Here is an 11,121-nt window from a genome sequence, read left to right as displayed (position 1 = left end):
GCTAATTTTAAGTTTTTATTTTCCACTATCGTAATGAAATTGTGTGAGACAGGAATATAGATTTTCAAAAGTTATTCAGAATTAGTGAGGAAAACAACTTGAAAACCACTGTTAGGTATATTGTGTTCTAAAAATAATTAGCTAAGGAGTCTACTATGGTTTTTCACATTGATAAAAATATCCTAAACATAGCATTGAGATCAAATGGGAGAAAAATAATATGATGAAGTAATAATATTACTAATATTATTATAAAAATAATTTATATTATTTATTATAAATTTATATTGCAAATTATGTATTATTTGTAACATAATAAATGGAATATATAATAAATGGGAGGAGATTTATCAAGAAAGATATGAACACATGACAATATTTTTTTAAATATTAATCTGGGACATTAGCAAGATGGTAAATAACAAACCTAAGACTCTCCTTCCTTCCATGGAGACAATACATAGACCACTTCTTTTTGTGAAAAAAAAAATCAGAATCTAATTAAAGGACTCCTATATACCCAAGATAAGTGTAAAACCAGCTTCACTGAGCTGGTAGGAAAGTCCGTGGCCCCTCCCTGCTCACCATAGCCCCTCCCCAGAGCACAGTACCACGTGACCAGGAAGAAACTTCTACCTCCCAATCTAACCCTGAGGTGGGAAAGAGAATACTAGACCATACAATATCCTGATGTTTCTAGGAACTACCTGAGGGACCGGTTTCTGTTTCACCTGTTTCAGAGTATGGATGGGATCTATTTAGCATGCTCTAAATGCTTGGAGGTCATTGAAAAGTAAAAAAGGGGGACAAAAAAAAAAAAGATCTGGGCAGCATATTGCTGCTCCAGCAGACCTGCAATAGAGCAGACAAGCTGATAAAGCCTGAGGGCCTCTTCTCCCAGCAGGAAAGCGAAGGATGGAGCATATGTCAAATGTTCCAGCTTTTCAGGGGACTGCTTAAGGGACTAGTTTTTGGCTAACCTGACTTTGGCATTGATGGGACTCAGAGTAATCCAGATACCTGGGGGCTACTGAGAGTTGGGTAGTGTGCTGTGTGCCGCTGGTTTGGAGTACAGTCGACAAACATTAGAGGGAGCAAGAGATCATAAGGTCTAGAAAGAAAAGAAAGGAAGGAGGGAAGGAAAAGAAGAGAAAGGAGAGGAGAGAGAGAGAGAGAAGAAAGAAAGATAAGAAAAGACAAGAAAGGGAAGGGAAGGGAACAGAAGGAAAGGAAAGGAAAGGAAAGGAAAGGAAAGGAAAGGAAAGGAAAGGAAAGGAAAGGAAAGGAAAGGAAAGGAAAGATCAGCCAATCCTTCTAATCAAGAATCTACATGCACAAGTCCAGAGAAGACACATCTACAGTTTGAGGGGTCCCCAGAATCTCTAGTTAAACTGAATGGTAAAGGTATTTCCCTGTACCAAGCCAGTGGCTATTTTTTCAAATACATAGATACCAACAAAAAATTACAAGGAATGTGAAGAAAAAAAGGGAAACGAACCTATCAAAAGTAAAACATAAATTACCTAAAATAAATCTTAAAGAAACAGATATATATTTGTTATCTGAAAAATAATTCAAAATAACCATCATAAAGATGCTCAACAGGCCTGTGTAAACAATGAATAAATCAAATGAAAATCTCAACAAAGAGATGGAAAATATAAAAAAGAACCAGTAAGTTTCTGGAACTGGTAAGGTGATTGAATCAGTAATCCAAAATCCCCCAACGAATAAAAGCCCAAGGACAGATGGCTTCACTAATGAATTCTACCAAACATTTAAAGAGGCATTATTAGCACCAGTTCTTCTCAACTGCTTCCAAAAAAAAAAAAAAAAAAAAAAAAAGAAGGGAAAAATTTCTGCAAGTTCAACTCATCCCAGGGAGACAACTAGATAACACCTCTGTCAGCATGAATAACCCAGGAAACGACTCAAAGACTGGTAGAACAAACTCCACAACTAATGGCAAGGAAGAGGCCATATCAAAGAAGGTAGGAAGGGTGAAGACACTGTCTGGGAGCAAAACAGGCAGAGGACATCTACAGTGGGGAGGGAACCAGTAGTGTGGAGAAGGGCAGAAAACTGATTTTCACACCAGGGAGCCCATGAGGTGGGAAGACTAATCTCCATAAGATATGCCTTGGAAAGTGACAGGGGCCAGATTTCATTAGTTCTTAAAACCTGTAGGACTTAAAGCCTGGAAATTTCAAAATTGGTGGATGGAACTCTGGGAGAGCTGTGTGGATGTTAGGAAGTGGAATCTCTGCTCTTAAAAAGAGAGCACAACAAACAGCCAGTGCAGATACAGCATAGAACCAGCAGTTTGAAAAACTCTGGGAGCAAATGGCAAGGAGAGTGATTTGCTCATCCCAAAGCATGGCCTGGAGAGACAGGGATCATAGGGAAACCCCTCCAGTAACAAAGGAGATAGCAGGTGCCATTTCCCCTCCCCATTCCCCAGCATAAACAATAGCCACCTGTGGGAATCAGCATGGAGCCCACACTCCTTACCTAACTTGCTTGTACCAAGCCTGGTCCCCTACCTACACTTCAGCACATCCATCCTTCCAAGTCACATGTGGGTGAGTCCCAGTACTTTGGGCCCCTTCCCCAGAAGACCTGCACAAACCCTACAACACCACATTTCCTGACCCCACGTATTTTGCAGGACTTCAGTTCCGGAAGTGGTGGGTGCAACTCTCCTTTTGCAAGCAGACCACTGCATACCCACAATAGGTGAAGAAACTCAGAAGACAACTGGCCTGAGGGAAAAAGAGGCCAAGACTCAATAGCACAGCACACACCACTCACATAGGAGACACTCCCAGAAACCCAGGTCTTGGAGAAAAGGAGACACTGCACTGCAGGGCACTACAAGACCTCTTTATAAGGCTGTTATCTTTAAGAGCAAGAGAATTAGCTGAATTTCCTAACACAGAGAAATATACAGAAACAGATAAAGGAAGTTAGACAAAAAGAGGAGACAGAGAAACATCTTCCAAATGAAAGAATAGGTCCAAACCGCAGCAAGAGACCAGGGTTAAACAGGTAAAAGTAATATGACTTATAAAGAATTTAAAATAATGATCATAAAAATATTCACTGGACTAGAGAAAAGAATGGAGGACATCAGTGAGACCCTTAGCACAGAGATGAAAAGAACCAATCAGAGATCAAGAACACAATAAATGAAATTCCATCATTTTACTCCATCAAGGGTAATAATATTTGCATTATAGGGATCTTAGAAGAAGAAGAGAAACATAATAGGGCAGAAATATATGTGGAAAATAATAGGTGAAAATTTCCCTAATCTTGAGAAAGAAACCGAGATCTATACCCAAATATGTATGGACAACTAATCTTCAACAAGGCAGGAAAATTCTTTCCAATGGTTCTGGGAAAACTGGACAGTGACACATAGAAGAATGAACCTGGACCATTTTCTTACACCATACAAAAAAAAATGGATGAAAGACCTAAATGTAATATAGGAAACCATCAAAATTCTAGAGGATAAAAGAGGCAACAACCTCTTTGACATCAGCCACAATAACTTCTTACTAGAAATGTCTCCCAAGGCAAGGGAAACAAAAGCAAAATGAACTATTGGGACCTCATCAAGATAAAAAGTTTCTGCACAGTGAAGAAAACAATCAACAAAATAAAAGGCAAGCAATGGAATGGGAGAAGATATTTGCAAATGACATATCAGATAAAGGATTAATATCCAAAATCTATAAAAAAATTATCAAACTCAACACCCCAAAAATAAGTAATCCAGGGAAGAAATGGACAAAAAACATGAACAGACACTTTTTGAAAGAAGACATCCAGATGGCTAACAGGCACATGAAAAGGTGTTCAGCTTCACTCATCATCAGGGAAATACAAATCAAAACCATAATGAGAAACTACCTCACACCTGTCAAAATGGTTAAAATGAATAACTCAGGAAATAACAAATGTTGGCAAGGATATGGAGAAAGTGGAACTTTTGCATTGCTTGTGGGAATCCAAACTGGTGCAGCCACTCCAGAAAACAGTATGGACTTTCCTTAAATAATTAAAAATAGAGCTACCCTATGACCCAACAATTGCACTACTAGGTATTTACCCAAAGGATACAAAGATGTTGATTTTAGGGGCACATGCACCCCAATGCTTATAGCAGCACTATCAGTAATAGCCAAATGTCCATCGAATGATGAATGGATAAAGAAGTTATGGTATATATTACAATGGAATATTACTCAGTGATCAAAAAAATGAAATCTTGCCATTTGCAAGAACATAGATGGAACTAGAGTGTATTATGCTAAGCGAAATAAGTCAGTCAGAGAAAGATAAATATCATATGATTTCATTCATATGTGGAATTTAAGAAACAAAACAGAACATAGGGGAAGGAAAGGAAAGATAAAATAAGATAAAAACAGAGAGGGAGGCAAACCATAAGAGACTCTTAAATACAGAGAATAAACTGAGGGTTGCCAGAGGGGTGTTGGTGGAGGGGTGGGCTAAATGGGTGATGGGCATTAAAGAGGACACTTGTCGGGATGAGCACTAGGTGTTTGATGAATCACTAAATTCTTTTCCTGAAGCCATTATTGCACTACATGTTAACCAATTTGGACTTTAATAAAATATAAATAAATAAATAAACAAAGTAAAAGGAATTTTGGTGGGAAAAATATGACACTATATACATAAATTCTAGGAGTGAGAGGAGTAAAACTTAGGTCTAAACTTAAGTGACCATCAACGTACATAGAGTGCTATATGCAGAAGATGTTATGTACAAACCTAACCACAATTCAAAAACCAGTAATAGATAAGCAAAGAATAAACAGAAATTAATCCAAGTGTATCTCTAAAGAAAGCCAACAAACCATGGAAGAGAGCAAGAGAAGAAAGGATCAGAGAAAATGTATAGAAACAAGAAGAAAACTTGCAGCCACTTTGGAAAATACTGTGGAGTTTCCTCAAAAGTTAAAATTGGAACTATCCCATGACTGAACAATTGCACCACTAGGTATTTATCCAAGAGATGCACAAATATTGGTTTGAGGTGGCACGCTGCCCTGATGTTTATAGCTGCACTACCAACCACAGCCAAATTATGGAAGGAGCCCAAATTTCCATCAACTGATGAATGGATAAAGAAGAAGTTGTGTATACAGACAATATTTCTCAGCCTTCAAAAAGAATGAAATCATGTCAAATGCAATGATGTGGGTGGAGCTAGAGTGTATCATGCTGTGTGAAACCAGTCAGTTAGAGAAAGACAAATTCCATATGATTTCATACGTATGTGGAAAGTAAGAAACAAAACAAATGAATGTGGGGAAAGGAGATGAGAGAGAGAGAAACCATAAAAGACTTTAAAATTTTTTTTAACATTTATTTATTCTTGAGAGAGACAGAGAGAGAGAGAGAGAGAGAGCAGCAGGGGGAGTGGCAGAAAGAGAAGGAGACACAGAATCCAAAGCAGGCTCTAGGCTCTGAACTGTCAGCACAGAGCCCGATGTGGGGCTTGAACCCACAAACCACAAGATCATGACTTGAGCCAAAGTTGGACCCTTAAACAACTGAGCCACCCAGGAACCCCACACCATAAGATACTCTTAATTATAGAGAACAAACTGAGAGTTGCTACAGGAGAGGTGGGCGGGGGATAGGCTAAGTGGGTGATGGATATTAAGAAGGGCACTTGTTGTGATAAGCACTTACATATAAGTGATGAATTGCTAAATTCTGCCCCTGAAATCATTATTACCCTATATATTAACTAACTAGAATTCAAATAAAAACTCGAAACAAAAATCAATCAATCAACCAATTAATGGTTTAAAAAGAGAAAAAGAAAACACAATGGTCCAAAATCTTTGGGATGCAGCAAAAGTGGTTCTAAGAGGGAAGTTTATACAAACACAGGCCTACCTGAAGAAGGAAGAAAAATCTCAAATAAGGAACTTAACCTTGTACCTAAACGAGTTAGAAAAAAAAGTCCCAAACCCAGAAAAAGGAAGGATGTAATAAAGATTAGGTCAGAAATAAATGATATACAAACAAGCAAGCAAAAAGAAAAACAATAGAACAAATTAATGAAACCGGGATTTGGTCTTTGAAAAATTCAACAAAATTAATAAAGCTCTATCAAGACTCATTAAAGAGAGTGAGAGAGAGAGAGAGGGAGAGAGAGAGAAATAACTCAAATAAACAAAATTACTAATGAAAGAGGAAATAACAACCAATACCACAGAAATACAAGCAATTTTAAGAGAATATTATGTAGAACTAAATGCAAACAAATTGGACAACTAGAAGAAATGAATAAATTCCTACAAAAATATAGCCTACCAACACTAAAGCAGGAAGTAATAGAAGAATTTGAACAGACCAGTTACTAACAATGAAATTGAATCTGTAATAAAAAATCTCCCAGTTGGGGCGCCTGGGTGGCGCAGTCGGTTAAGCGTCCGACTTCAGCCAGGTCACGATCTCGCGGTCCGTGAGTTCGAGCCCCGCGTCAGGCTCTGGGCTGATGGCTCGGAGCCTGGAGCCTGTTTCCGATTCTGTGTCTCCCTCTCTCTCTGCCCCTCCCCCGTTCATGCTCTGTCTCTCTCTGTCCCAAAAATAAATAAAAAATGTTGAAAAAAAAATTTAAAAAAAAAAAAAATCTCCCAGTGAACAAAAGTCAGATGGCTTCACAGGCAAATTCTACCAAATAATGAAAAAAGAATCAATGCTCACTTTTTTTAAGTGATTCCAAAAAAAAAAAAATACAAGAGGAAGGAATGCATTCAAATTTATTCTATAAGACTATTATTACCCTGATACCAAAACCAGATAAAGGCACCACAAAAAAAAAAAAAAAAAAAAAAAAAGAGAGAGAGAGAGAGAGATCCATTGGCTGGTGTCTCTCATGGATATAAATGCAAAAGTTCTCAACAAAATATTAGCAAACTGAATCCAACAATATATAGTTAAAAAATCATATACCGCAATAAATTGAGATTTATTCCCGGGATGCAAGAGTGGCTTAATATTCTCATAACAACCATAGTGATAATCACATCAAAAAGAAAAAGGACAAAACCACATGATCATTTCAGCAGATATAGCAAACACTTTTGACAAAGAACAACATCCATTCATGATAGAAACCTGGGATATTACTCAGCCATTGAAAAGAATGAAAACTTGCCACTTGCAGCAAGATGGATAGAGATAGAAAGTATAATGCTTATTGAAGTAAGTCAGCCAGAGAAAGACAAATGCCATGTGATCTCACTCATATGTGGATTTTAAGGAACAAAAACAGTAAAGGAAAAGAAAAGAGAGACAAACCAAGAAACAGACTCTAAACTACAGAGAACAAACTAATGGCTTCCAGAGGGGAGGAGGGTGGGAGACCGGGGTTAATGAGACATGGGGATTGAAGAGTACTCTTATCACGATGAAAAATAAAATGAAAACAACAAAAAATAAAAATAAAATATAAAATAAAATAATAAAATAAAGTAAAATTAAATTAAATTAAATTTAAATTAAATTAAATTAAATTAAATTAAATTAAATTAAAAACACATAGCACTGGAAATCCTAGCAAGAGTGATTAGGCCAAGACAATAAATAAAAGGCATCCAAATCAGAAAGGAAGAATAAAATCCTCTCTGTTCACAGATGGCATGAATTAATATACAGAAAGCCACAAAGAGTCCACAAAAGAAATTATTTGAACTAATAAACCTATTCAGTAGGGTCAAAGGACACAAAATCACAATACAGAAATAATGTGAAGCTTATATGGTAATAATGAATTATACAACAAAATAAATTAAGAAAACAAGCCCATTTCTTCTTTCTCCAGACCAAGGGATGGAGCCCATGCAGGCCTTTTTAGCTCACACAATCCCAGCCAGACTGTAAGCATAGAGGCCAGCCTGTGTATAGATGAGTTGAAGCTCTACATGAATAAGAATTTCATCTCCACAATCCCTGCCATCTAGGGGGATACAATGATGAGCATCAGAATTATCTGATCCCACTTCACTGGAATCCTAGCTGGCTCCTTTTTTTATAAAAAATTCACAGATTTGGCCACAGCCAAGAAACATTTGCATGAAATTAATGGGAAGCCCCTTCCAGGACCTACACCTTTACTTAGCTTACAGCTGTACCAGGCTGGCACATCTGGGTTCATAGAATCATGGAGCTGGCAGTGCCCTTAATGGTTACCTTCATTTTATACAGAATAAAAAGCTGTGGCTTTTTTTTTTTTTTTTTTTTTTTTTTTTTTTTTGCCAAGGCAGAACGTTTTTAACTGAACTATGACACTTATTGGAAACAACCAGAAAACAGCCTTGAGTATTTCTTCTTTGTGAGGGACCTGACCCAGATGTGGATGATGGCATATTGTATGAATTCTTCGTCAAAGTCTACCCCTCCTTTTGGGGAGTCAGGGCAGTTTTGGACCAAAGAGATATGTCTAAAGGCTATGGTTTTGTCACAGTTGCAGATGTACTGAAACAGAAGTGAGCCCTGACCGAGTACCAGGGAGCAGTCAGCCTGGCATCTAAACCAGTGTGGCTGAGGAGTCTGGCAATCCCCATGTGAGCCAAGTGAAGTCAGTGAGGTAGAATCAGAGTTAATACTTAACAGCTACAACCCCCATTACCAGCAGTAGCAGAACTACTACACCCACTGGGGCATGACCAGAACAGAGGCAGCTACAGCTACAACTGTCCCTAGTTTGTTACACTCAGAGCACTATGTAGACATATGAAGAAGCTGGGGATGACACATTGGAGGACCCCATGCCACAGCTGGATGTGACTGAAGCCAACAAGGAGCTCATGGACCAGAGCGAGGACCTGTAGGATGCACTGATGGACCATAACTAGCAGCCCCTGGACAGTGTCTTCAGACAGGACACAGGACAAGCCAAAATGGACTATGTGAGGAAGATGAGAGACTCTTTTTAACAACAACAACAACAACAACAACAACAACAACAACAAATATTGGAAAACTTTAACTTTTGGGAAATAATTTGTAAGAGTTTAGTAATTGACTAGTCTGAGATTATGACTATTCCTGAAACACTGCTGCCTTCATTTGACAGTGAGACATGTGAGTTTGAAAACCAAAGGACCAATTCATAATGTTTGAACAAAGTTCCAAAAAAAAGAAAAAAAAAGAAGAAAAGAAAACAATCCCACTTACAATATCATAAAAATGAATAAAATACTGGGGCGCTTGGGTGGCTTAGTTGGTTAAGCGACCAACTTCGGCTCATGATCTCATGGTTTGTGAGTTTGAGCCTCGTGTCAGGAGCTCAGAGCCCAGAGCCTGCTTCAGATTCTGTGTCTCCCTCTCTCTCTGCCCCTCCCTGCTTTCATTCTCTCTCTGTCTGTCTCTCTCTCTCTCTGACTCTCTCTTTCTCAAAATAAATAAACATTAAATTTTTTTAAATAGAATAAAATACTTAATGATAAACTTCACCAAGGAGGCAAAAAGCATGTACACTGAAAACTACAAAACACTGATAAAAATAATTTTTAAAAGATACACATAAATGGAAAGGTATCTTGTGTTTATAGCTTGGAACACTCACTGTTGTTAAAATGTCCATACTACCCAAAACAATGTACAGATTCAATGCAATCTCTATCATGATTTCAATGGCACTTTTCACACACACACACACACACACACACACACACACAAAGAAAAATATTCCTAAAATTCTATGGAACTAAAAAGGACCCCAAATAGCCAAAACAACCTTGACCAAAAGAAGAAAAAGCTTCAGGACACACACTTCCCTATTTTTAAAACATATGAAAAAGGTACAGTAATCAAACCTGTATGATACTGGACAAAAACCACACCTGTAGACCAGTGGAACAAACTTGAGAGCTCAAAAATAAATTCATACGTATGTGGTCTCCTGATTTACAACAAGATTGCCACATTAGGGAGGATGATTCTGGGAAAACTGGAAATATACGTGCAATGGAATGAAACTGGACCCTCCTCTTACACCATACACAGTTATCAAGTCAAAATAAAGACTAAGGAAGATGTTCAATTGTAAAATTCCTAGAAGAAAACATAAAGGAAAAGCTTTGTGACATTGGTTTTGGCACTGATTCCTTGGGTATGACCATCAGAAACACAAGGAACAATAGCATAAATAGATAAGTCAGAATATATCACACAAAAAACTTCTGCATGGCAAAGGAAAAATCAACAGTATGAAAGGCAAAATGGAAAAATCAACAGAATGAAAAGGCAGCAAATATTTTCAATATATATGTACTAAGAGGTTAATAGTATATATATAATATATTATATAAGTGTTGGCAACCATGTGGAAAAATTAGAACCCTTGTACATTACTACAGGGAATGTAAACCGGAGTGACCACTGTGGAAAAAAGTCTAGAGGATCCTTCAAAAAATTAGAAATAGAACTACCATGTGATCTAGCAATACCATTTCTGGATGTTTATCTAAAAGGTCTGAAGTCATAATCTTGAAGAGTTGTTTGCTCTCCCGTGTTCATTGCACCATTATTCACAATAGCCAAGAAATAGAAACCATTCATATTTCTATCGACAGAGGATTAGAAAATGTGGAATATATATATATATATATATATATGTACATTGAAAACTACAAAACATTGCTGAAAATAATTTTTAAAACATACAGATAAATGGAAAGGTATTTTGTGTCCATGGGTGGAAGACTTACTGTTGTTAAAATGTCCGTACTATGCAAACATATATACACATATATACATGTATACACATATATGTGTGTCTGTATGCATGTATGTGTATATATACATATACATATACATATACATATACATATACATACATATATATGTATATATTAAAACCCTGTTCTATGCTACAACATGGGTTAATTTTGCGGACATTCTGTTAAGTGCAGAAGCCAGTTACAGAAGGGTAAATATGCATAATTCCACTTATATCTATCTTATACCTAAGATAGTTAAAATCATTGAAACAGAAAATAGAATGTTGGTTGCCAGTAGGGGAGGGAAGGATAAATGGGAGTTGCTGTTCAGTGAGTATATAGT

At 37.2% G+C, this 11,121-nt stretch overlaps 1 pseudogene; it reads left to right on the top strand.

Moving 5' to 3' along the window:
• The first annotated feature begins 1,910 nt into the window (after window positions 1-1,910).
• Window positions 1,911-8,990, top strand: LOC131491183 (tRNA selenocysteine 1-associated protein 1-like; annotated as a pseudogene).
• Window positions 8,991-11,121: the final 2,131 nt, after the last annotated feature.

This window comes from Neofelis nebulosa, chromosome 1, assembly GCF_028018385.1.
Source record: "Neofelis nebulosa isolate mNeoNeb1 chromosome 1, mNeoNeb1.pri, whole genome shotgun sequence".
Taxonomy (NCBI): domain Eukaryota; kingdom Metazoa; phylum Chordata; class Mammalia; order Carnivora; family Felidae; genus Neofelis; species Neofelis nebulosa.
Note: the sequence above shows the minus strand (reverse complement) of the source record. Positions and strands in the feature narration are given on the sequence as shown.